Consider the following 26794-nt stretch of genomic DNA (forward strand, 5'->3'; position numbering starts at 1 on the left):
AATAAGTTCTAAAAATGAATCAACTATTTCATCCTACTTAGGGGGAACGTTTAATAAATTAGAACCATTATTCTGGTGGATTAGGTTGGCCAGCATGACGCTTTCCTTTGTACAATAAGACACTTTGAGCAAAAACTCATTCACTTTCCAAACCAGAGAAATTAGAATGGGCTTGATTTGTATGTTTTCAAGGGAATAAAAACTGTCTGCAGAAGCCTGCTTTGGCTTTCAGATCTCAACTTCCAGTTTTAAATAATCACAAAAAAAGCTTAAAACACACACACACACACACACACACACACACGTCCATTGACTTCTTCAACTGTAAGTGATGCCATAAAGTCATTCTTGCCTATGTATTTATTCATTTACTCTTTAAATATTTCCTGAACATATACCACTTACTTTTACAAGACACCAGGAACAATAAAACAAAAAAAGAAATTGCTGCCCTTGAAAGACTTATAGCCACCTAAGTCAGGTAAAACTGGCATAGAAAATAGCATGATGTGTTAAGAATTACAAGAGTACATGCAAAGGGTTATTGGAATAGTTATCCAATAGTTTTGAGAGTCACTGCAACATTTTAATTCTGAGAATAACAAATCAATAGATAGCCCTTACAATTGTGTTTACTAGGCCAGGAAAGATGAAGATAGCTATAGCTGTAGCTCTAGATACAGACATAGATGTAGAGGTAAAGATATATGAAATTTTACAAGAATAAAAAATTATATATTTTTCTCATTAGGATAGTATTTGAAAACTGCCCAAATTAAAGGTAAGCCACAATTCAAATGGAAATTATGTATTCATATTTATTTTAAAAATAAATAATATATGCACGCATACTAGAGATTTGTTACAGTATTTCACCAATATATCACTTAATGAAATTATTTTATTTTAATTTGCTTAGAATCAAGACATATCTATAGAATGCACAACTCTGGAGAGTTTAATGTTCAATGCTTTCATTTATTATTTTATTAATTCTAGGATTTAGTTTGCATTGATACTAAGCTTGAACAGCTAGTTTTGTTTAAAATGTAATAGCTAGTTCTCTTTAAAAATCCATAATTTTGTACAAAGCCAGGCAACAATGCTATTATTTTGCTGATGTGGGAGGTGAATACACTTGATACTTGTTTTCTTGATTGCTGGAGGGAAGTGCAAAGTTTTGGGCTTATCCTTTATCTATGTTGAAAGGCTGAGTGTTAAATGTAAAATCTGAATTTAAGGAGCATTAAAAGTACCTGCTGCCATTGAAATTCTTCATTTTAATTTCTCTTGAAACCATCTGCAGATGTGTGCATGTTAATTGGCTTTGGGCACTCTGTTGCTTAGGAGGAGTAACACATTTGGTAGCTAAAATTAGAAGGCAGACAAAAGGGGGGGGGAGTGAAAATACAAAGCTTGGTGTGCCAATGTAGGTGGGATGTTACAGCAAGAAACCCTGCCAGGCAGGAGGGTTCCTTAATCACTGTGAGATGTGAGTGGCAAAAAGTGCTGGAGGCATATCACTCAAAGACAATGCTCTCTCACACTTACGTCTAGAGTTCAGTGTGGAAGGGGAGAGCTGGAGCTAGCCTCCATTTCACACCGCCTCATGCTTTTCATTACACGGAGTTGAATACATCAATGATCAGGGTGATGGGTGAGGGGGCGATGGAGGAAGCCAGAAGGAAAATTGGAAGGCGTTTTGCTTTCATCTGTTTTACTTGTTTAAGCTTAGGAAAGAAGATCTTCTCACTCCTCAACCTTTTAAAAAATAAACATCACAAGCATGAGAATGTTAATAACCAAAATGATAATAGCTCTAAGTCGTGAAGCACGTGCAGTATGCCAGGCACCGTGTTAATGTGTTACACACCATCTTTTCATGTAGAATCTGCTGTGCTTTTCTCACTCCCCCACAACAGGAAAATTCTCTTCCAAAGCTGCTCACTCACTGTCTTTGGTGGCAGAAGCACCATAAAGAAATTCCACTTTATTTGCAATTCTGACCTTATAGTCTCCCTCAGCTTTGGTATTGTTGGAGGTATTTTCTGCATTGAGAAGGTAAACAGAGCCTGTCCTTGAGGGAGTGATCTTCCTCTCCTGTACCCAAGGCCAAATTTAGGTAAAGCAGAGTGTGCTTCTTGGACAGGCCATCCTGGACACTTACCATGGCAGAAGGGAGACCCTTACTTCCATCTCCCACTAATAGGGCTGCAAAGCTGCCCTAACTCTACCTCTCTGTTTCAGGCCTCACCCAATTTTTGGACTCAGAGTCCTCATTCACCTTGCGCTTTTTATAAGCCATCCTGGCAGGGAGAATGGCTTTCCTGTCTCAAGGAAACAGATTGGCCTTGCCAATGCTAACCCCTTGAAATGCCAGTGAACCCTACTCTGTGTCCTGAGCAGAATGTGGTAAGGAGGCAGATCTGTCTTGGATGTTTTCCAAGAATAAAATACCAAGGGAAAGCCTGGTAAAACTAGGGACAGAAGTCAGAGCCCCAAGTATTGTGAGTTGTTCACTACAGATGCTTTGCTGCATTTCAGAAGAAATCCATAGCCCCTAACTGGTGGATGGAGACCTCCACTCCTTTGCCTTTAAGCAAAGAGAGGCTGTGACTCCACTCCTTGCAATGAGTTTCTGAGCCAAGGAACCTGCCTCTCCACCCAAGGTGTTTTCCCTTTTAAAAAGAACTTTCCCTTCCCTCTTTCCTTCCTCCAAGCCTTTTCTCTTAAACTTTGCTTTTGTTGGTGGTATTCAGACATGCTGTTTTCTCTCCTCCGGGTGTGCTGTACGATTTGATCTAATTGTCCTGCTGTTGGAGTGTCACTCTGCATTATTATTGGGAAGATGAATGGGACACGGGTCAGAGTTCAGCAAGAAGGCATCTGCTCGTTTCCACTGCAGAGTGGAAGTGCTCAGAGGTGATCTTTAATGAACACTTGGGAAAGATTTGCACAGAGCAGGCTGTCTTCGCTCTCTCCAAAGCTGAGGTGGCCAAAAGGCCGTCCTTTCCTGGAAGGACAGGAAATGAGTAGATAGGAGGTGGGGAGATCTTCGCACGGAGTTCCCTGCTTGGATGCTGTTTCTTCTCTAGGAGAGAAAATGGGGAAAAGAGAAGGCGGTTATACAGGGAGGAGGCTGCAAATGGAAGCTCTTGAAATGGGCCCCAACCATTTGCCTGTTTTGCTCATAGAACAATCTCACCAAAGAAGTTTCCACTCCGCTGGCAAAGGCTCTCCTGGCCTCAGGTTACTGTGCCGCTGGCTATGGCAGGCTCAGGTTCTCTTACTGGACTCCCTTCCAGGTGACGGTTCTTCCACTCTACCAAAGTAGCCAGAAGCCCCACTTACCAAGACCTAGAATTGTTTTGGCATTGGAGGCAAAGGGGGAGGGGGGAGGAACAATGGATCCATTGTTCTTTTTTTTTTTTTTTCTTCAATAGGGCCATTGTCTCCTGCAGTTAACCCCTTCTCCAAAGGAAGCTGAGGATGGGGGCCTTGGAGCCTCACCTTCCTTCCATTCCCGCTTTGTTCTTTGCTGAGGGTTACTGAGTGCCTTTCCCAGCCCGCCACTCATCCAACCTGTTTTAGGACTCCAGAGGATGTTGCCTTTTCCTGCTTTTCACACAGTGGAAGTTGGCAGAGAGGAAAGAAGCACACCTCGTGCAACTCAGTTCAGCTTTGACCTGAAGCCGGTGCTTCCTCTCGGAGCTGTGGGGAGACGGGTCCTGGTGGCTGGCAGGACCCCGGTGCAAACACTAAAACTACCCCGGGCTAGGAGAGCCGGGCAGGGCTGAGGGCTCCTGCAGAAGCAACAGCCAAGGATGGATGGGATCCCGCCACCCGCTTCCCGCTCCTCGCGCGCCAGGGAGTCCCAGTACAGAGCGCACCTTGGCCGCGGGTGTCCTCGCTGCCTTCGGGGAATCCTGCGGAGCCTCGGCTGCTGGGGTGGGCGCAATCCTGCTCGCCTGTCCCCACAGCTAGCTGTCTCCGCGCTGCTTGGGCTCCCGAGCCAGCCCTCAGTGTCCTTCTCTGGGCATGCGCAGCCCGGCGCCCTCCCCGCCTCTCCGCCCCCACCGCGCGCGTCCCCTCCCAGCCAGCCTCTGCTCCGTTCCTTTCATTAAACAAACAGGAGATCCTGAAACCTGGACCCTGGGCGGGCGGCAGCGCCGGGAGGAGGAGGCTGTGCGCGGGATGGGCACCAAGGGGGATCTGTGATCCTGCGCACCCCCGCCCCGCGCTCGCGCACACACGCACACTCGCACTACACACACTCGTACACGCCCGCGCCGCGCGCCCGCCGGCTCGCTCTCCCACGCAGGCGGAATGCAGCAGCGCGGGGCAAGCGTGCCTCCAGCCGCCGCCTGAATGCTCCTGGCTGACTGGAGCCGGACGGCCCAGTAGGGCGCACGGGAGGACGCCCCCGCCGCGGGAGGTGAGTGCGGCGCCAGCTGCAGCCGCCGCCAGGAGGCTGGGGCTGAGCTGGGGCAGCGGGGGGCAGGGTCTCGGCCGGACGCAGCGATGCAGGTGACCCAAGCCTGGTTTGCGGGTATTAAGGTGCGGAGGAAGGCGGCGCCAGGGCTGTGCAGGGGAAGAGGCGATGCCTGGGAGGGTCGCTGCCTGCCAGGTGTCAGATTGACCCAGCAGAAAGCTCCCCCTGCTCTGCTCGTAAACTTTCCTCTCCTGTCATTTGGGAAGCGTGGAGACAAAGGGGGCGTGGAGGCTCCCTCCGTCCGGTCCCACCCTCCTGACTGCATTCCTGGCTGCAACGCTCGCCGGTGTGCGCGTGGGTGGGCGTGCGGGCCGGGGCGTCCTGCGGGTAGCTGAAGCCAAGTCCGCCCACCCGGGGCGAGGATTGGGATTTGTAACCCTCAGCTGTAAGCGTTGCCATTGATTTTCCTTGGCGCGGGCACCTGTCAGCCTCGCTTTCCACCGCCCTGCGCCCTGGGCGCATGGTAGTGGTGGTCGGGTTGGCACCTGGAGGATTGGGGGATAGCCTTCGGCTTTCTGATTCAGCGCCAGTGCCAGAGGCGCCGGGGTGAGGCTCGGGTCAGTGCAGGGATGAATGATGAGTTACTGAAAGGCTTGCCATAATCACCTCCCAGAAACGCTGGGCGCCGGGATCTCTCGTCCCTAGGGAAGGTGCTGTCTTCACGCACACAGCTCGGCAGCGCTGGGAGCCGCACCGTGGCTGCTGTGGCAGCGGTGTCAGGGGAGGCTGGGGCTTTATTCTTGAACCGGGGTTTTATGACACACACGTGTGGAATATGTGGAGAATTCTCGGTTATTATTATTATTCTTTGTGGGAATATTATTTTTCTTGTTAACCTCTTTGGTGGGAAAGATTATTATTATTATTATTTTATTATTGTTATTTTGCCGCCTGCAGCTTGGTATCTAGGTCCCAAGTCCCTTGCTGCCCAAAGGGAGAAGGTCCTAAGAAAAGGACTCCCTAAATTGCCAGCCCCGCTGGGGTGGAGTCTCAGAGTGCAGAGCCTGCCAGCAGCTGGGTTGAAAGCCTGAAATGCAAGGGCTCTTAGAAACAGCCAGGACAGGGTCGGCACAGGAGGGGGCCACGACCGGGACAAAGGGAAGTGGAAGAGGGATAGCGATAGTCACTTAGGAGACTAAGTGGCCAGAGGCCCATGAAGGCAGGAAGAGGTGGAGGGCAAGGCTGGGGCCGCGCAGCCTTAACGGCATTCGGCATTCGTGTGATCCTTCTGCTTCTGTGGTTGGCAGCTCCTATTCACAGGGGGCAACTCTGGTTGGAGATGTCTGGAAGGTCACATGAGAAGCGTAAAAACTTGATTTCTGGGCTAACCTCCGCATAATCACAAATTTGTTCTTTAGGTCTAGAAAGTGCCACGGCCAAAGTTTCTCCATCTCTGTTTGCTTGTGCCTGGAAGGTGGAATGGGAAGAGGTTCATTTTTGGCTCGTCTGTATCTTAGAGCCTTGAATTTGTAAGAGAAGCGTAGGGATCTGAAAGCCCAACTGAAGCTGACAGAGAGACCCTGGAAACTCAGATCCAGTTCTTGTGACTACTGTCAGCAGAGGTCACGGAGCCATCTCTGCTGCTCTTTGGAATGGAGACCTTTTTCAATTTTTAACAGTTTGTGTGACTCCTTTGAAGTGGGAGAAAGCCTAATACACAGGAATTACTTGAGAAATTCCCCATATAAGGGAGACTTGGGCTTATAAATCGGCATAACCAGAGGTAAAGACATTCTTGAGGAAGAAAAGAGGGCAATTGAGAAAGTGGTGCACAGTATTCAAACATCTTGACTTCTGTGATTTTTTTAAAAAGGGCATTCAGTAAGATAGAAATCTGAGAGTTTTTTATTTTTCAAATAACCAGTGAAGTAAAGACCTTTCTAGAAATATTTTTAAGTTGAAATTGGCATAGAGGGGTTTTAAAAATAATTGTAAGCATATGTCCTTTGTTTCATGGTGAACATTTTCATTTTCTTTGCAAATCTTGGAAAGAAAAGATTGGTGTCTTTTTTTTTTTTTGCTTTCTACTGAACTCTTTATTTGCTCTGTTATGATAGGATTCCTTCTCTTCCCTCATCTGCAAGATGATCTGCAAGATCATTTTGATGATATTCAGATTCTATTCACATGCACTTATTGCTCAATCAAACTGTATTTCCCACTGAAGGCCATATAAAAGTGTATAACATTGTTCTGGCCAGCACAGATTGTGCAATCTAGTCACATCTAGGACAGCTCTGTACTCTACTGTGAGCTGTTAACATGTACGCTATATTGCAATCTCTCCTCCATCCAGAAAACGTGCATTGTCTAGAGGGACAAAAACACATAAGGAAGTAAAAAAAATAGTTCTAGGCTTCAAAAGGGTGATACAGGTATTTAACTATATATGCTGCAATCCGATTAACTGTTAGAATTTTAGAGTACACCAGTGCCAATAGGACAGACATGTAAGTGGTTTTTTTCTTCCTCTGGGGGATTTAAGCAGATGATCATGGAGATATTTTTGAAAAGTGAATAGTCTTTAGCAGGTGGGAAAGGATAGAAAGGACATTCCAGGCGGGGGAAATGTGTGAACACTTGATAAATGAGGCTAACATTAAGTCATCTTATGTGGTTAGAACCATACAAGGATGAGCAGCATGTGGGCAATGCTGATCAACACCTAATGCTGTAGAGTGAGGGACTTCATTGAGATGTGCCCAGTATGCTATGGAAACACAAAGGGAGAGTATCCACCTAAAGAAAGTAAGAAAATCACAAAGATATTTTGGGGGGGGGGGGTTGATGTGAGCTGAGTCTTGAAAAAGGACAGGGAGAAGAAAAGGGATTTCCAGGCAGGAAAAAAATGTGAGCACTGAAAGTAGTTCTATATAGCTGCAGCAAGAGCAGTTGGGTTCCTAGCTCCTTGGAGTGGCACCACATCAGGCCAGAGAAATAAACGGGAATCAAGAGTGAATGGAACCAGCCCCAGCTAAGAGTTTTGATGTTATACAAAGGTCTAGGAGCACTGGGAGAGTGGGAAAGTTTCAGATATGGTCAGATTTGAATTAGAAAGTGATGACTGTGACCACAGTGTGGAGGAGGAATTGGAGGTGGTGAGACTGGAGGCAGGGAGCCTATTGTGGACAGTAGAATGTGGTGTGAAATTGTGAGGGTGGTGGCAGTAGAGCTGCATTGGAGGGAGATTTATGTATCTGGGAAACAAGTCTGAAAACTGAAGCCTGCTAGTCTAAGAAGGGCCTCTTGCTGTGTGCTCCTGCATCCCCCACCACTTTTCCAGCAATCCCTTGTATAGCTGTCTGTTTAGCACTGTGAAGACCAGGCATCCACAGCTACATCTTCAGCACTCAGCACTGGCCTGGTTCAGAGTAGAGGCTCAATAAGTACTCACTGAATAAATGATTAAATAAGTGAATGAGAAGTCTAGTCATGAAATAATGATTCCTGCATTAGTATACCAGAAGCCAACTCATGATTTCCATTTCTCCAAGTTGATCAATTTTTAGGAGGACAGTAATGAAATGTTCCAGGGAAACCACAGTCCCAAATAAGAACACATTTTCTTAGTCACCCCTATGAAGAAGAGTGGTCCTCTGAAGTGCCACTGGGAAATAGCCTTGTGACAGCATATTTTTAAAACTAATTAGAAAGAGAGAGGGAAAGAGAGAGAGAGCGCAAGAGATTGAGAAAGAGAGATCAAGATTTCCCATCCATTGTTTTACTCTTCAACTGAAACCTGGCACCCAGAATGCAGTCTGGATCTCTAATGTGGGTGGCTGGAGCCCACATGTTTGAGACATCACCTGCTGTCTCTCAGGAAGCTGGAATGGAGAGCAGAACCAGGACACAGTCCCAGGCAATCCAATAGGGGCTGCTGTGTGTAATCAGTAGCTTGACCCCTGCCCCAAATACCTGCCCCTGTACTTTTTTAATGCTTAAAAATTTATATTCACTGCACCTTGGAAACTACAGAACTTAATACAATTCCTGGTACATAGTAGGTTGGTGTAAATGTGAATCCTTTTTCTTTTTTGATTTTTTGGAATTTCCTGGCTTCATATACTTTGTGAAACTTTGGAAATAATCTTGTACTGGGAGTCTATAAGCAACAGAGTATCATTTAATTAACTCATAATATTTTGACATCCCACAAGGGCCAGACCACCCATGTACCATGTACTAGTCATCAACTAGGTTCCCTACTGAACCCAGCCTAAATGTGTGTATTGAATTCCACTCTGAAAATCCCATAAGAACTGTCAGAGTGGAGAATTTCCCCTAGAGAATTTGTTTTCAGATTGACTATAGAACATGAAGGCAGAGAATCAAAGATGGTACTTTGGGTTGGACCATTGATAGCTGGATGAATGGTGATAGAAGAATGAGGAGAGGGAATGGACCAAGGAGGAAAAACACATGAAGCTATTGGGCAGAAGTTAATTTTGGGGTAAAGCTGGAACATCCAGATCTGAGTATACATTAATTTCACAGTAAATGTCAATCACTGTTTTTATTGAAGAAGAGGATAGAAAGAGCAGGAGACCATGGAGCCAAACACAAAATCTCAGCATTTAGCAAAATTTAAGGATTAAGGAGAGAAACAAGCAGTTGAGAGCATGGGAAGGAATTGCTCAGGACACATTGGAAAGAAATGGCCCGAAAGCAAACGCTCCAGGAAATCATATGAAAGGGTGGTCAGATTGCATCGGAGCAATCCAGACCTTGTCAGACCTGGTGTGAGTTCCTGTGTATGGAATCTTGCTTCACCCCGCACACCTAGGATGCCTCTCCCCACTTTATGCCTGAGGCAGCTGACACGAAGTGGTTCCAACTGCAGGTCCATAGTTACATACCAGTAAGTGTCAGGGTTAGGTCTCAAAGCCAATTTTGCAATCCTATTAACTATCTCCCTTCATCAAATAAGTAAATTACTAGGATGATTTTAAGTGACCAGAGATTGAAAAGACTGAAGTTAGGAAAGTGAGGAAAGACAATAAAAAGGACTTCTGCAAACATTAGGAAATCAAGTTTAGTACAACAGTGTGCTTCAAAGCTGTATTGCAGAGTTGAGTGGGGAATGAGAGGATAAGAAGAAACAGGCCATGTGTACCTGTCAGTCTTTGGCAGAGTGGCAAGGGAGCGAGTTACAGGACCATAAAGAGAAGCCAAGTGAGCTGTGAGAAAGTTTTTATCAGGGGATGGCAGATGGGAAGAGCTAGTGTCTCTGGAGAATAAAAAGCATGAGAAATGAGTGCAGGAGAGGAGAGGTAGGGAGGAGAAGGATGCTGCTTGAGAGCTTGGAAAGATGGATTGAGAACAGATAGATGCTTTTCTCTCCTGCAACTAAATGATGGAGGTGCTTACTGGAGCCCAAAGACTTCAGCTCCTTGAGTGTCTTGGGAACTAAAGGATCTTCTGAGTGCTCTACTCTGGTGGAGACACTTGGGCAGGCCAAGAAGTCTTGCTTGTTTATGTAGTGCAGTGACTGAGAGCATGACTTTAGAGTTAAGATGCTGCCTGAATTGGTTCTGAATCAATTCCGCATTCTTTAATTCTGGCTCTGCCACTTCTCATCCCTGTTACTTTGGGCACAGGGTTTATTTCTATGTGTTTGAAATTACTCCTGATGTTAATAATAACAGATGATACTACTAGAACCCATTGCATAGGATTATGAGCATTGCACAAGTTAACAGTTTGCAAAGCTTGGCATAGAGTAAGTGTTCAATAAGTGGTAGGTATTACACATGATTGTAGTGGTGTGAAAACCATAAAGCTTTGATTTTATGCTCAGGACTCTAGAGATGGTGTTGCTTTTGCATTTGCATAATTTTTTTTTCTGGTTGGTTATAAATAATTGACTCTGATCCTGTCTTCCCAAGTGCAGGGACTAAATCATTAGACACAATATTACAGCTCTGCTGTCATCTGCTGGTGGAGTAGATATGTGTTGAGAATGTCAGCCAATAACATTTGTCTTGTTGCCTCCTTCTCACACCTGTCTGGGGAGGCTGGAAGTTTGCTTGCCTTTAGGCTGATTCTTATATTCTTCAGGCTCATAGGCATCACACAACAGGGACTTAGCTGTTGGGAAAATTGTTTTAGGATAAGTGACTGCATGTATGAATTACACCACCCCTTTGGTACTGAGACAGATAAACTCAACCTCATACGTGAGGTTTAGAACACTACTTAGGAAATTAAGTGTGTCCTTATTTCTGGAAAAGTTTGTGGTGTGTTTTAAAACAGGATTCCAGTGCATATGGATGGCCCACCATCTCGCTAATTGGTAGCAGGGCTTGGACTGGAAACCAGGTCTGACGCATAACTAGTGCTCTTTGCATTACATGCTGCCAAATACTTTTATTACTGCATCATAATCAAAAGCTACTTTTCATTTTTTGGTCCCATCCATCCCATTTATGTTTCAACGATAGTCAGCTTACAGTTCCTCCAATGAGATATTGCATTTTTAACTTCAGATCTTTGGTAGTGCTATTTGTTCTTTTTGGAATTCCTTTCTTGGCTCCTCTTGCCAGACTCCTTTAATCCTGTAGGTCACAGAAACTTCCTCAGAAGGTTGTCCTGACCACATAACACTAAGGTTGGCTTCTTTTCTTTCCCAGTGGTCTCCAAATTTGTATTTTCAGCACCTATTATAGGGCCTGGCACATAAAAAGTGTTCAAAAAACATTTTGGAGTGAATGGCTGAATGAATGTATCCTACCCTTTTGAGTCATTGATGATGCCACAAATAATGCAGTTTTATGATAAAGAAAAACTAAGACTTTGCAAGTGGAAAAGTTCCCAGGAAGCTGTCAGACTTCCAAATGAAATCCCATGTTGAAGTGCCTGGGTTTGAGTCCTGCCTCTGCTTCCTATTTAGCTTCTTGATAATGTGCATTCTGAGAGGCAGCAGGTGATGGTTCAAATACTTGGTCCCTGCCATGCATGTAGGACACCTGGGTGGATTTCTTGGCTCCAGGGCTTTCTTGGGTGTTTCAGGCACTTGAGGAGTGAACCAGCATAGGGAAGAAATCTCTCTCTCCCTCTCTTTCTGTTGCTCTGATTTTCAAATATATCTCCTGACTAGCTAAAACCAAAGAAGATAGATTGGGAAACTGAGAACTGTGTGATTTTCCAGAGGCCTCTGCTTTAAGTGGTGTCAGAACTGAAGCAGCAACCCATGTGTCTCGATTTCAGATCCAGACTCTCCACAGTGCCAAGCACTTAGTTGTATAATTTTTTTTTTTGACAGGCAGAGTTAGACAGTGAGAGAGAGAGAGGCAGAGAGAAAGGTCTTCCTTTTTCCGTTGGTTCACCCCCCAAATGGCTGCTATGGCCAGCGCTGCTGCGGCTGACGCACTGCGCCGATCCGAAGTCAGGAGCCAGGTGCTTCTCCTGGTCTCCCATGCGGGTGCAGGGCCCAAGGACTTGGGCCATCCTCCACTGCCCTCCCGGGCCACAGTAGAGAGCTGGCCTGGAAGAGGAGCAACTGGGACAGAATCCAGTGCCCCAACTGGGACTAGAACCCGGGGTGCCGACACCACAGGCAGAAGATTAGCTTAGTGACCCACGGCGCCGGCCTCACTTGTATAATTTTTAAAAATATTGTTTATCTTTATTATTGAGTGTTTTTACACCCATGTAAATTTTATGTGCAATGCAGATGTGATGTTTCTCCTTTCTGACCCTAGTTCTAGCCCTGTTCTTTCCACAATGGTAGGAAAATATACCTCCTAGCCTTCCAATACTGGTAAAGAATATAATAATAATATGTGTGGTAAGAGCCCTAATTGAAAATATCGAAAGTAATACCATTCTGCATAGCTAATGAATGTTTCATGACCTGGCTGTTCTGCAAATCAGTAATCATTACATTCATATTGTAAAAGCCAGGCTAGAAGCATAGAAAGAAAAGCTCTTGTCTACCTGTCATCTGTGTCTGTCTATGTCAGGGCTAGAAGAAATCTTAGAGATTGTCTCATTTATTTTCTTTATTCATAAATGTATGTGTGTGATTATTTCTCTACATGTGTGTGTGTGTATATATATATATATATATATATATAAATAATATATATTTAATGGAAGACCCCAGATAAAAAAGAGGAGAAAATTATTCTGTCCATCAACTTAGCTAGTTTTGGTTTATGGTACTGCTGGCCCATTTTGAAGATTTGAGATCAGGAGGTAGAATGAGTGACTCTGGCTATTTCTGCCTATTTCCCTTCCTCCCCCAAAACAAAAGAATAAGTGGGAGAAGGAACATAGCTGGAAATAAGGAAAAGCGACAAAGGAAGAAAATTTTGAGTGGTTACCTCTACGTATTATGCAAGGTGGACTATAGAAGAGGCTTCACAAGTATCTCCTTCATTTACACAACACACTGAAGAATCGATGTTTATGTCCTCACTTGACAGCTGAGAAAACCACATCTCAGCAAGGTGAGTTAGCTACCCCAATCTCTCGCAGCTAGAGTTGGATTCAAACCTGGTTCTGAATCCAAAACCTATACTCATGCCACTTGAGGCTTCTGATTTGCAAAGCCTTGGAGTTTCAGATCACCCCATAAATTTATTGCCGCTCCTGAAATCTTGGGTGGTGAACTTCAGAGGCTTGTCAGTGTTAACTGGATGGGAAGCCATCAGTCAACTCTGCATCCTGCTGTTATTTCCTCCTTCATCAGTTACATCAGAAAAAAGAGATACATACACATTGGATAGAAATACCTTTCTTTGTGTGAATGTCATAAATTTTTACATGACATGAAAGCATATATTTTATATTGCCTCCATTATGTTACAAAGGGCTTTTTCTTTGGGTATTATGGCTTCAAGTGTTCTAGAAATGCTCGCAGACACCGACTGAGGGAAAGGTGATCATATTTACTGAAGCAAATCTTTCACAATGAGGGGTAATGTGTTTGGATGACTGACTGTCAAGGGTTTCTGGGTGTCCTTTTTATTGAGTCTCTGTTGAGTAGCGTGGAGCAGTGACCCCTCCCTTCACCAACATTTGAATTCAATGAAATACATAATCAAGTGGAATCAGATACAATTAACAAGAATAATATCTGGTTGAGAGGGCTGCTGTTCAGCTCCCTGCGCTACAAGCCAAGCATGCTTTATTATCATTCGCATCTTCCAGCCTTTGCTAGCTATCGCTTCCAGGCAAACCCACATACTCAAATGCTCTAGTAATCAGCTTGCCACCTTCTGTCCCTGGGTTATGGAACTAAGGGAAAAAACAGGGAAGACCTCTCCTCTCACAGTTGTATTAACAGAAAAAACATTATCTTTCTGTGTGTTATTTTTTTTCTGCAGTATAAAAACAACGCAGTATTTCTAGCTTTGAGGAAATCTTTTGGTGTTTTACAGGGGTTGACATGTAGCATGTAACAAACAGTTTTTGATCAGACTAATTTGGAGCAATTATAGCATCTTGACAATTGAAAAATAAATCAAACCAATTATATATGCATTACAATGATATATAAAATGCAGATATAATGAAGTGCTTGGTAGAGAAAGTGAATGTCACATTTCTGCCCCAAACTTTTCCCCACAAAAACCTCCTGTGAATTTTCTGGTGTATGTTCGTTCAATATTTTTAGCCCATTAACATTTAAATTTTATTTTTTAAAGGTAGGTTTATACTTCACCCATTATTTTATTATTTACTTTTAGTTACAGTTTTAAGTAGAAGCCATTTCTTTTGATTAGTAAACATTTGGTTAAGTACTACTATTGTATGAGAAGGAAGAGTGATGATTTCTATCTTAAAATAGAGCTCAGCTGACATATCTCAGGTCCTTTGCCATCTGTCCTTGTATATATTGTGTAGACATAGCCAGTGAACAAATATTTCTGAATGTCGTCTAAGAAGCCACCTACTACACCATGTGCTTTTTAAGTGTTCATATCCTAACAAGAGATAAAATAATGAAGGAATTTATTTTGAACTTAAGGCAAATAACTGTAATTTCTCCCCAGTTCACAGAATGACTGATAGGAGCAGTCTATTCAATTGTTTTCTTTTCCAGATGAGAAAGTTCAGATCCATCGATGTTAGGTGACTTTTCCTAGGTCCACAACTGGATTGGAGATTGGAGATGCTGGGATGAGAGGCAAACGTTCCAGCCTCTCAAGCCAGTATTGGCTCCATCATACCTGACTGTAAAACTCCAGGAATAGGGAAGCAGGGAGCTTACAACACATATTTGCTTGAGCAATGAATTCCTGGAAAACCAAAAATCATGCTTTATGTAAATGTTGCTACAGAGATTGTCTCCCCAACTTCCCACATCCACCTGCCTATCTAAACTTACCCATGCTGCATCTTTTCCTCCAGGGACTGATATCATCGTGTTAGAATAACACTTTAAAGTTAGACAATAATTAGTTGTAATGTTGAGATGAGATGGACCTGTGTTTCCCAGGGAGTGTGTGTTTACAAACCCACTGATGTTTGTTTTTTTTGTTTAACTTCTTGCCATCTTGAACCTTTAGGAGTGAATTCCAAAACAGTGCATCTTACCTGCCAGCTTTAATCAAGTCATGAACTCTTATTAACTGATGGTTTTTGACCATGATAGGAACAAAAGTAAAATTCCGATTATTTAAAAAAATTATTAATATAAGGAGAACAGATTTTATGCATTCCTTCCCTGCTCATGTGGTACATTAAGAACATGGACTGTGGAATTAGATGTAGCTGGGTTCTAGCCCCAGCTCTGCTAATCACTAACTTTGTGATGTTAGGCCAATCGCTTGACTTTTCTAAGCCTCGGCTGTCTCGTTTGTGAGATGGGAAAATGAAAATACTCCTCTTCCCACACAAATTTTGTATGGAATAAATAAATTACTTGCTTTAACATAGCTTAGAGGATACAGTAAGAACTAAATGAATTATAGCCACTATTATCTTTCATTATTATGATATACATATGACATGCAGCTGATATAGCACCCAGAACCACTAAGATGTTAAGCTTTAAATACTGGGTTATCATATTTTCTTCCAAAACACCTTAACTTTCTTTTTTCTTTTAAGACAATTAAGACTTAAACCAAGAGACTGACAATTTGACCCATTATACTGCTGGCCTCCAAACTTTGCCAGATCATTTTCAGAATCTCATCTTTGGGTACTACTGGCCTATGAATCACAGAATTTAGAAACATAGTAAAAGGTGGGGAAAGAAAGGATTTGTGTGGTTTGTTGTGCTCTGTCTGGTCTGGGGTGCAGTTTCCAAAGGTAGCTCTGTGGAGTACTATGGGGTCATGAAAAAACCGTAGACCACCCAGAAACCCTGGGCCTGGAGTCTCTGCTGGGGAAGCTGTATAAGGTAAGAGTCTGGTTACTTGAAACATATAAGCTCAGATCTCCACCACTTGATTTCTTAGGGGGCATTCATCTTTGGATGTTTTATAATTATCTCATTTTGAACAGGAATTTTCACTGGTATGTCAGCTGTATAGAGGAAATTTATCAGACCAATTGAAGGGAAATGTGAAGTTCTTGAAAAGTTGAACCATGTTAAAAGATAACATGGCAACCGACACTCTTAAAAGGTGTCAGCCTTTAAAGGTATCATCAGGAAAAGCAAGTCTGAATGCAAATAGTAAAAAACTAAATTCTATGCCTCTAGAGGAAAAAAAAAGAGAATTTATAGAAGAAGAATTGAAGGAAGAGAAACTCATTCAGAACCAAGCAAATGGATCTCCTGACATTGCAAGAAGCCTTAAATCAGTAGAATACATGAGAATTTTGTCAGCATGTTGGTAGATTTTTCCAAATAGGACATTAAGGTTTTTAACCAAAGGATGAAACTTCATCCAGGAGGGAATCTTCCTCTCTTCTCTCACCTTTGCTGTGAGTCTCTATTTCTATAATTTGTCCTTGAATTTAAGATTCTTTGTTGTGGACCAGAGGGATAAGTTCATGAGAACAGGACTTCTTTTTCCTTTCATTCCTTCAGAAAGCACATAGGGATCATTTCCAGAATACTTTCTGTCTCACCATTTTTCTGGCCTATTGCATCCTTCTGTAGCAAATACAGTATCTATCAACTAGGAGTTTCTCTCTTGTGGATGCTTGATTTCCCCTCTTACCCTGAAAATAATAGTAGATTGTCTTTATAACAGATTCAGCTTTTAAATAAACCTACTGTTGAACTTCAAGAAATATAGCAAGAAACTTGAAGTTTTTTCTTAATCCTCAAAATTACTCTGAGTTATTTCTGTTTGAATTTAGAAAACTACTATTACTTAAATGATTATGCTTCTAACCAGAAGGAAATTTAATAGAATTATAATTTCCTAGATGCTATGGTTTGGGTGGGTTTGATGTATGTGTCCCTCAGGGATTTATGTGTTGGAGGCTTGGTTTCAGTGTAGCAGTAAGAAGTGGTGGACCCTAAGAGGCGGAGCCTATGGGGAGTCCTTGAGTCACTGGAGAGATGCCATTGGAAGGGATGATGGGATCCCAACCTCTCAGCTTCTAGTTTTGTGATGTGATCTGGTCCTTTCACATGTGTTCCTGCTCCTGCCATCCACCATGAGGTGATGTAGCCAAGGGGATAGTCCTCACCAGGGGCTGTGCCATGCTGGTGGACTTTCACCATCCCAAACTGAGCTAAATATGCCTCTTTCTTGATAATGTTAGCCTGCTAACATATTTCATTATAGTAATGAAAAATGGTCTAATACATTGGATAATGTTTTATAAGTGAAGATGATTTAAATATTTAAAAAATGTGAGTTAAAGATAGTAATGGCTCAATGATTATGGGAGAGGAGAAGCAAACTTCACTTTACCAGTTGCTCTATATGGACTTTGCTCAGCATAGTTTCTCCTCTGATGTTTCTTCAAGGACTGAAGTTCTTTTTCTCCAGAGCTCCGTTTCCCTTGCTTTTGTCTTTGTCTACTCTGTTGTGCATTTTAGACAGTTCTTGCTGTTGATTCCTAATGCATGACTCCCACACCCTCCCCTGCAAGCTTTGCAGCTCATATCTGCTCCTTTGACAAAGAACACAGGGATCATTTGGAAATGATGTAATGTGGTGGAAAGAGTGAGATTTCAGTCAAAAGAACTGAGCTTAAGCCTTGAATATGTCACCTACTCACTATGTAACCTAAGAATCTTCTTACCTTATCTGAGATTTAATTACTTTATTTATAAAGTAGAAGACAAGGGTAACTCAAAAACAGAGTTTAGAGATAATGTACTGGAGAGTAAATCCTAATATTTTACAAAAGTACTCATTATTACTAATTCAACACCGTTATCTTATAGAAGATGATGAGAGATGAAGTAATACTTTCAACAATGTGAGGCTCAAATTTTTAATGTTCTTTTCTCAATTGAAAACCAGAGCATGTAATGTGATTCAGATGGAAATGCATGTGCTGGTTGATGATCTAAATCACCCTAGAATCAGATATATTTCTCTGTAATAGGAAAAGAAAGTGTTCTATGGGAAACAGTACACACGCTTGGCATTCATACAGGGAATCACTTTACCTAGTTTGCCTAAAATTACTTACCTATGGCCATGAAGTTTTATGCTTACTATGTTCCATTTTTAATATGAAAAGTATCTGAGATTTCCCAGAGGAATTGAGAGTGTCCTCAGCTTTAATTTTAAAACTGTAGGTAGGTGAATGCGGAAGCTGCATTCAAAAGAGGAGAAGGGAGCCAGGGTCTGAGCTGGTCCAGAAGCAATCAGCTATTTCACAGGAATCTAAAATAGAAACACAAAGGCCTTCTCGGTCATGGCTGTTATTAGAAAGCATTAAATTCAGTGTCAAAGGAAAAGCTCCATGCTCTCTACTTTTGTAGGATTCAAGCAACCAAAACCATTTTGACTGAAATTAGTGGGAAAATTAAACTGGCTGAATAGTCTAGACAGAGTCAGAACAGGCTGATTGAGATATTTAGACAATAGTTGAAATGATACCTTCGTATTCTTTGGCTTGTTAGACATATATATGTATGTAGTAAATATTTGTTTAATTAGTGAATAAATGGAAGTGTAATGAGTAAGTGAACAGAAATGAAAGAGAAGTGAACTAAAAGAGCAATAAATGAATGGAGTGACTCTGAGCATTCTGCAAGTTGGAAGCTAGATGCCCAATTGGCAATAGTTAGGAAGAGAGTAAGCCAAAAATGCACTGTATTAGATATTCCATGTGATTATTCTATTCTAAAGAAGCATGTTTTAGCAAGGCAGGGTCAGATAAGAGGCTGGTCCCAGAGCTCTGCAATCTGTAAGTCATAATGCCACCTTATGCTTGAAGAATTTATGGTGTCCTTGTACTGCCCCTTGGACATAGGATAGAAAAATGAGAAGAGAGGGATTTTGGAACCCAGTAGATGGTTTTCAGTTCTGATTTACTAGTTTGGGCGTGGGCAAGATGTTTAGCCCCCCTGGCCTTCTGTTTCCTTGTCTAAAAGTGGGCTCCTAAAACTTACCTCTATAATTGTTGCAAGGAGTATCTGAACTGTCTGTAAATCTCCTGACACATTGTTTATTCTCAATAAATGTCAGCTGATTTCTCCTTTCCTTATCTTAGATTGTAAAAATGTAATAACCTTCAGATACAGACATGTCGAAAACCAACAAGAAGTCACAGCTTCTTCCAACATTGTAGAAATCCACATTAATCAGCCAATACTGGTTTGCTCCTCTAAAATCTAACATATATGTTTAAGCTTGTATATACTGTAAATGCACTTTTTGAGGTCCTGTTAAACATGAGCTTTACCTGGTCAGTGGCTCTGTGTGTACTTTCTCCTGGTAGACCCCAGCCTAGTCCATAGAAGAAGCTCAATAAATCACACATTATATACATGTATCAAAACATCAACCTGTACCCTATAAGTACGTACAGTGATGTATCAATTAAAATATATACAATTCTGTTGACTGAATGAATCACCTTCTCTTTCATCCCATTTGTTGTGCTCAGCTGCCATTTGAGCCACTTTATTTCTTCTTCTTTTTCTGTGCCTTGAGAACTATGTCAGGAGAAATGTGCCAGAGGAACAGGTCCATAAATAGATCATTGCTCACAGGGAGAGATGCCAAATGGCCTTGTTCTGTTTCCAAGAAAACACTCAGCCTCCTGAAAAGCAAAATGAAAAATAAAATGAAAACTGAGCTTGTCATTTCATTGGGAAGACAGCGTGATCCTTGATCTAGTAAGCATTTGAGGTAGGACGCACTAAATCTGGCTTGTGCTAATTAAAAGCCACAGAGACTCCAGAGACCCTGGTCTTCTCCAAAACTGCATGAATTTCTTACTGGTCTCATACACTCCCATGTGTTACTGGAGAAGAATATACCACTTTGGGATATAAGGCTAGGTGGGGCTCACAATGAGGTAGTGAATTGCAATGATCGAGAGATTTCTTTTCAGCATAATGTTTCTTTTTCTTTAGGTAAATTATAAAGATTAAGATGATACTGTCTCATTTCAGGAAGATTCATAGAAACATTGATTTTATAATAGAGAGCACAAACATCTCCTAATGCATTTGTGCCAAATGTTCATATGTAAATAGCCACAAATCCTCGGAGGCCAGGAAAGACTTGATTCAAAGCTGTTGTCTACAGTGTGGCCATTCACTAGTACATGTAGACAATAAAACCTTAAAATAAATGAAAATTATAGCAATACATATGGCAGATAAAGGGTTACTAAACTATCAACAACACTACAAAATGATGAGAAGCAGACAATAATAAAATGACCAAAGTATATGAACAAAATCCTCCTACATGATAAAATTCAAAGTCAATAAATATTATCCATGAATTCAGCTCAATTCCACTAATGTACAGAGAAATAAAAACTCAAGATACCATTTTTGCATCTTTCATATTAATAAAAAACAGTTAAATATTTTCATTGAGTGCTGATGCACACATGTATGCTGGTCAAAACAACATAGCAAACAATCCAGTTAAGAAATGGGCAAAGGACTAGAACAGGCACTTTTCAAAAGAGGAAGTTCAAATGGCCAACAGACACATGAAAAAATGCTCAGGATCACTACCAATCAGAGAAATGCAAATCAGAACCACAATGAGGTTTCACCTCACCTCAGTTTGAATGGCTCTCATACAGAAGTCAACAATTACTAAATGCTGGAGAGGATATAGGGGAAAATATACCTTAATCCATTCTTGATAGGAATGAAAACTAGTACAGCCATTGTGGGAGACAGTATGGAGATACCTCAGACAGCTCAAAATAGATCTACCATGTGACCCAGCCATCCCATTCTTGGGAATTTACCCAAATGACATGAAATCAGCATATGAAAGGGTTATCTGTACCCCCATAGTTATTGCAACTCAATTCACAATAGCTGAGATATGGAATCAACCCAGATGTCCATCAACTGATAGTGGGATAAAGAAAATGTAGTATATATACACTATGGAATACTACTCAGCAATAAAAAAGAATGAAATCCTGTGTTTTGCAGCAAAATGGATGCAAGTGGAAACCATTATACTTAGTGAAATAAGCCAGTCCCAAAAATACAAATTCTATATGTTTCCCTGATAACTAAGAGTCCAAAATAATGTAATATATAGGAGCAAAATTGACATTTTGAGAATTGATTATTTTTTATAGCCCTTGTCTCTACTGTTGAGGAAGGTGTTTTTTCGTCTTCTTACTATTTGTTGAATTCTTTACTTAGTGGAGTGTTGATTTTCTGATTATAAAATAAACTGAAAGCATGTCATTGTAAAAATTAAAAGAATAAGAAAGGAAGAAGGAGGGAGGGTAGCAGTGTGGGCAGGAAGGAGGGTATGGTGGGAAGTATCACTATGCCCCTAAATCTGTATATATATGAAAAACATGGCCGGCGCCGTGGCTCAGTAGGCTAATCCTCCACCTTGCGGCGCCGGCACACCGGGTTCTAGTCCCGGTCGGGGCGCCGGATTCTGTCCCGGTTGCCCCTCTTCCAGGCCAGCTCTCTGCTATGGCCAGGGAGTGCAGTGGAGGATGGCCCAGGTGCTTGGGCCCTGCACCCCATGGGAGACCAGGAAAAAGCACCTGGATCCTGGCTCCTGCCATCGGATCAGCGCGGTGCGCCGGCTGCAGCGGCGGCCATTGGAGGGTGAACCAACGGCAAAGGAAGACCTTTCTCTCTCTGTCTCTCTCTCTCACTGTCCGCTCTGCCTGTCAAAAAAAAAAAACAAAAAACAAAAAACATGAAACTTGTTCATCTTATATAAATAAAAAAATTAAAAAGGGAAGAAAGACACTTTGAACACCTCTGATAGTCATGTGAATCGCTGCAACCATTTTTGGAACTTAATTGGCAAAAGTTTTCAAAACTGAAAATGCACACACCTTTTTGTTCAATAATCTGATTTTGGGACTGGCACCATGGCACAGTAGGTTAATCCTCTGCCTGTAGTGCCGGCATTCCATATGGGCACTAGTTCTAGTCCCGGCTGCTCCACTTACAGTCCAGCTCTCTGCTATGGCCTGGGAAAGCAGTAGAAGATGGCCCAAGTACTTGAGCCCCTGCACTCATGTGGGAGACCTGGAAGAAGCACTGGCTCCTGGCTTCAGATTGGCGCAGCTCTAGCCATTGCAGCCATTTGGAGAGTGAACCAATAGAACGAAGACCTTTCTCTTTGTCTCTCCCTCTCACTCTCTGTAACTCTAACTCTCAAATAAAATAAATAAAATCTTTAAAAAAATAATCTGACTGTGAAGAAGACATTCTAAGGAAATAAGAATATGAATATTTAAGTATATACAGGAATTACAATGCTTTGATGATTAAATTTTTGACTTTATGATGGCTTAATAGGGCATTAAATGCATTTATGACATATTTTTGACTGATAATTTTGTCAGGATGTAACCCCATCTTAAGTGGAGAAGCATCTCTGTATATCCAGTGATACAACATTTAATAGCTCAGATTCCTAAAAGTGCCTGAGTTCTTATCATTTAATAAATTAGTGAGTATTAAATAAATAGGATTAGTATGCAATTTTGAAAAATGAACTTTAATGTCTATTAACCTGAGAGGATGCCCTTCCCACTATTTTTCCCAAATGGAAAAAGAAAACTGATACTATTAAGTTTATACTGCGTACCATGTACCAGGCACTATTCCAAGTACTTTACACATATAACTTCATCCAGTTTTCATGATATCAATTTATGATTGAGAAAACTGAGGCAGATATAGTTTAAATGACTTGTCCAAGGTCACACAAATATTCAAGGGTAGAACTAGGATTTAAACCATGGCAAATGGTTTGCTAATTAAGTTCCAAACAGCTGTCACTTTTAGTGGTTCTGGTGTGTTTTTCCTCAAATGATAGAATAATTGGTAGTGCAAAATTCTGATTTTGTATAAAAACAAAATTAAAAGCCGGCGCCGCGGCTCACTAGGCTAATCCTCCACCTTGCAGCACCGGCACACTGGGTTCTAGTCCCGGTCGGGGCACCAGATTCTGTCCCGGTTGCTCCTCTTCCAGGCCAGCTCTCTGCTCTGTCCAGGGAGTGCAGTGGAGGATAGCCCAAGTGCTTGGGCCCTGCACCCCATGGGAGACCAGGATAAGTACCTGGCTCCTGCCATCGGATCAGCACGGTGTGCCGGCTGCGGCGGCCATTGGAGAGTGAACCAATGGCAAAGGAAGACCTTTCTCTCTGTCTCTCTCTCTCACTGTCCACTCTGCCTGTCCAAAAAAAAAAAAAAAAAAAAAAAAAAAAAATTTAAAAATTAAAAAGTCAAACACGGTCTTCAAAATTTTCTTAGAAAATGCATATTGTTAAAAAGTTTTGCATGGATTTCAAAATTGTTTCAGTGAAATAAACTTTAAATAAGTTATGCGAGAGAGCACACTTCCATCTGCTGGTTCACCCCAAAATGCCCATAATGGCTGCAGTGCTGAAGCTGGAGCCAGGAACTAAATCCAGACCTCTCACATGAGTGGCAGAAACCCAGACACTGGAGCCATAATCACTGCCTCTCAGAGTCTGCATTGGCAGGAAGATGGAATCAGAAGTCAGAACCAGGGATCAAACCACGGTACTGTAATGTGGGATGTGGGCATTCTAATAAGCATCTTAACCACTAGTCCAAATACCCATAAACTTATTTTTAATTCCATTTTCCATGAAATTTATGGAGTTTTTTATGTATATACACATTTATATATTGAAGGAGATGCATCTGATGAGAGCAGTGATTATTTTTTGAAACGAGTTAATGCGTGACAACACATGACAGCAGTTCTCAGTGGAGTTTATCACGTGAAAAAAACAGAACTGGAGCCTCAAAGAAATTCTAAGATCAGTGATTCTGTAATCTCTGCATTGATTTGAAAAGTCCTCAATGTCTTAGGAAACACATGCACACACATACATTACATATATGAGAGGTAGAGAGGTGTCACGGGGCAGGTTGTTCCTTAAATATGAAATCATGAGTATAAAAGAAGGAAAACTCTGTTTTTGAGCTTTCCAAGAAGGACTTAGGTCTAATTGTTGGTGTCCAGACTTCTTGAAGATTTCCCAAATGAGTAGATGATGTATTTTCTACTGTTTAGCTATTTTGGCAAAACCAAGCCTGAAAGGTTAGCAACTGTGATAAGGGTGTTGTAAGTACACATATGAGTGCTGTAATATGGAGTAAAAGACCACAGAAGACGGAGGAGAAAAGATGAAAGAGCATGCAGTAGATCTGGTTTCTCTATTGGTCTCTGTAGTGATAGTGCCAAGATGATAAAGAATGCTATTCATGAGAGTCAGAATTGGCCCAGGTTGATACGTATGTGTGGCAGAATGGAAGGATCCCATGTAAACTAAAAGTGTCCCACTTCTAAGACCTGAGATTCTTAGGACACTTGTGATCACAGCTTATTGGCCTTTAATCTCACTGCTTTGCACCTCTCTTTCTTACCTGGCTTCTTTTATTCCTCCTTTCCTTCCTTTTTTTCTTCTTTCCTCCCCTCCCCTCCCCCCTCCTCTTCTTTTCTCCCTTCCCTTCCCCTCCCCTCCCCTTCCCTTCCCCTCCCCTTCCCTTCCCCTCCTCTCCCCTCCCTTCCCTTCCCTTACCCTTCCCCTCCCCTCCCCTCCCCTCCCTTCTCTTCCCCTTCCCTTCCCCTCTCCTTCCCTTCCCCTCCCCTTCCCTTCCCCTCCCCTTCCCTTCCCTTCTCTTCCCCTTCCCTTCTCTTCCCCTTCCCTTCCCTTCCCCTTTCTTCCCTTCCCCTCCCCTCCCCTCCCCTCCTCTCCCCTCCTCTCCTCTCCCCTCTCCTCTCCTCTCCTCTCCTCTCTCCTCCCCTCTCCTCCCCTCTCCTCCCTTCTCCTCCACTCCTCTCCCCTCCTCTCCCCTCCTCTCCTCTCCTCTCTTCTCTTTCATCTTCTCTGTGTCAATCAAATGTTTCATCCAAACTCTTCTGTCACTCTAGATTTACTTTGTCTCTCTTCATGGCTTCCTTGATATTCTCTTTTCATAGTTTTCCTTTTGTTCTATAACTTATTTTCAGTCTACTTTTCTAGCTTATCTTAATCATCTTCCCTTAAATGCTGATGTTGATGAATATTCTGTGCACTTCAAAGAAGTCTTTGTATTGTTTCTGGTTTTGCTGCTGTCTTCGTTAAGGCTATCATCATTTTGCCTACGTGTTTTTCACACATGTCCTAAATGATCTTTTGTCTCACCTTCCTCCAGTTCTTTGTAACTGCTGCATCTGACCTTCCTCCCCATCTCCTCTTTCACTCCCTCCACACTCCCTCTCTCCCTTCCTTCTCTCTGTCTCTCTTAATCAATCCATCAGTCAATCAATCATACATTTCTGGTCCTTGTCACCTCATTCTTCAGCAGTGTTCGGTAGCTCATGCTGGATTCTAAGTTCTTTTTGAGCATTCAGTATCCTGCAATAAAGCTGTAGCCTTGTTTCCCATCTAATTGCCTCGTGTTCAAGCTGCCTCAGACTTGCCTTTCTGTGGCATGACCTGCATATTCTACTCCTATGTCTTAGATCTTCTTATTCCACGTGTTCTTGTCAAATTTTTAAACTGTCCTTCAGAATCACAAAAAAATTCTTCCTCTACCTTTTCAGTTTCTTCTTGCCACATGTAATCATTCTCCACTTAATTTTCATGATGTATTGAATTTCTACTAGGGCTCACTTCATTGTTGTTCTTGTTCTATAGCTGTTTTGTATTTGCCTGTGTCATTCTCTTCCACTTACTCTGCTCATCCTTGAAGGCAGGAAAGTGTTCATTTTCTAATTTAGTGATACTGAAAGAGTATAAATAATTCCAACACCCATTGGTGATAACCACTATAAACATTTTGGTGTATATCCTTGCAGGCTTTATAACTATATACCATTTTCCTCATTTTAAAACAATATCACAGTATTCATATTCTTATTTTAGTATGTAATGAGAAGTCAGAATTAACTTGTAGTTAAGCAAGTTATATTAGAAACAAACTGCCTGAAATTGAATCTCTGCTTCACTACATAGTAGTTAGGTCAATTTGGGCAGATAAGGGGATTTCAAAAAAATTCATGGAAAAATAGAATTAAAAGAAATTTATTTTGGTGTAAAAAATTGAAATATATACACAGTTTTTCCATAGCATATGTTTTCTATGAACTTTTTAAAGTATTTAAGCTTTCTGCTCTTCAGTTCCCTAATGTGTAAAATAAAGACATTGAAAATAACTACATCTTATGTAGGTATCTCACAAAATCCACATAAAATATGCCATATTATACTGACTTACTAAGCACATAATTAATGTTGCTTGTTTCTGTTGTAGAAAATACATCTTCATCTCTGGCAGTAAATGATCCATATCAGTGGTTTTCATCTGGTGGAGATTTTGTCCCGGCTGAGAACTGTTGGCCTTGTCTGAAGACATTTTTGGCTGTCTCCGTGGGGGAAGGAGGAGTGCTACTGGCCTCTAGTGGGTAGAGGCTGGAGCTGCTGCTGAACACCTGGCAGAGCACAGCTCAGCCCCAACAACACAGAATCACAGGTGTCAATTGTGGCAAGGTTGAGAGAGCACAATCGGGGTGTCTAGGGCCTCACTTAGCACAGATTAGATGACCAAGATAGCACAGATGGCTGAGATGACTGGAGAGGCTGGGCCTTCTCTAAATTCTCTCTCTTTTCCTGTGTGAATTTGGCCTGAACTTGTTCACGTGGTTATGGAAGGTTTCCCAGCAATAAGAGAGAGCAAACAGCAAGATGCAAACACTTTTATTTTCTCATTAGGTCTGTAAGAAAGCA

The 26794-nt window shown here is 42.0% G+C and overlaps 1 protein-coding gene and 1 long non-coding RNA gene across 5 annotated transcripts in view; one reads left to right on the plus strand and one right to left on the minus strand.

The window, feature by feature from the left end:
• Nucleotides 1-26794, plus strand: part of PLPPR1 (phospholipid phosphatase related 1) — a 347574-nt gene that overhangs the window by 7621 nt on the left and 313159 nt on the right. The window contains exon 1 of one of the 3 annotated variants that reach the window (XM_051856156.2): nucleotides 4061-4435. The exons of 1 other annotated variant lie outside the window; for it this stretch is intronic. The gene's annotated coding sequence lies outside the window, so the exon portion shown is untranslated. Of the gene's footprint in view, nucleotides 1-4060; nucleotides 4436-26794 lie in introns of those variants that run through there. One more of the 3 variants, XM_051856164.2, reaches the window with a different exon arrangement.
• Nucleotides 853-4023, minus strand: LOC138844864 (uncharacterized). Of its 2 annotated transcripts, XR_011381265.1 has the most exons (4): nucleotides 3891-4023; nucleotides 3511-3803; nucleotides 3206-3322; nucleotides 853-3091 (listed from the first exon to the last, which is right to left on the minus strand). It is a non-coding gene; the product is annotated as an uncharacterized lncRNA (long non-coding RNA). The 2 variants fall into 2 exon arrangements; XR_011381263.1 differs by having other exon boundaries at nucleotides 3206-3803.

This window comes from Oryctolagus cuniculus, chromosome 1 (genome assembly GCF_964237555.1).
Source record: "Oryctolagus cuniculus chromosome 1, mOryCun1.1, whole genome shotgun sequence".
NCBI lineage: Eukaryota > Metazoa > Chordata > Mammalia > Lagomorpha > Leporidae > Oryctolagus > Oryctolagus cuniculus.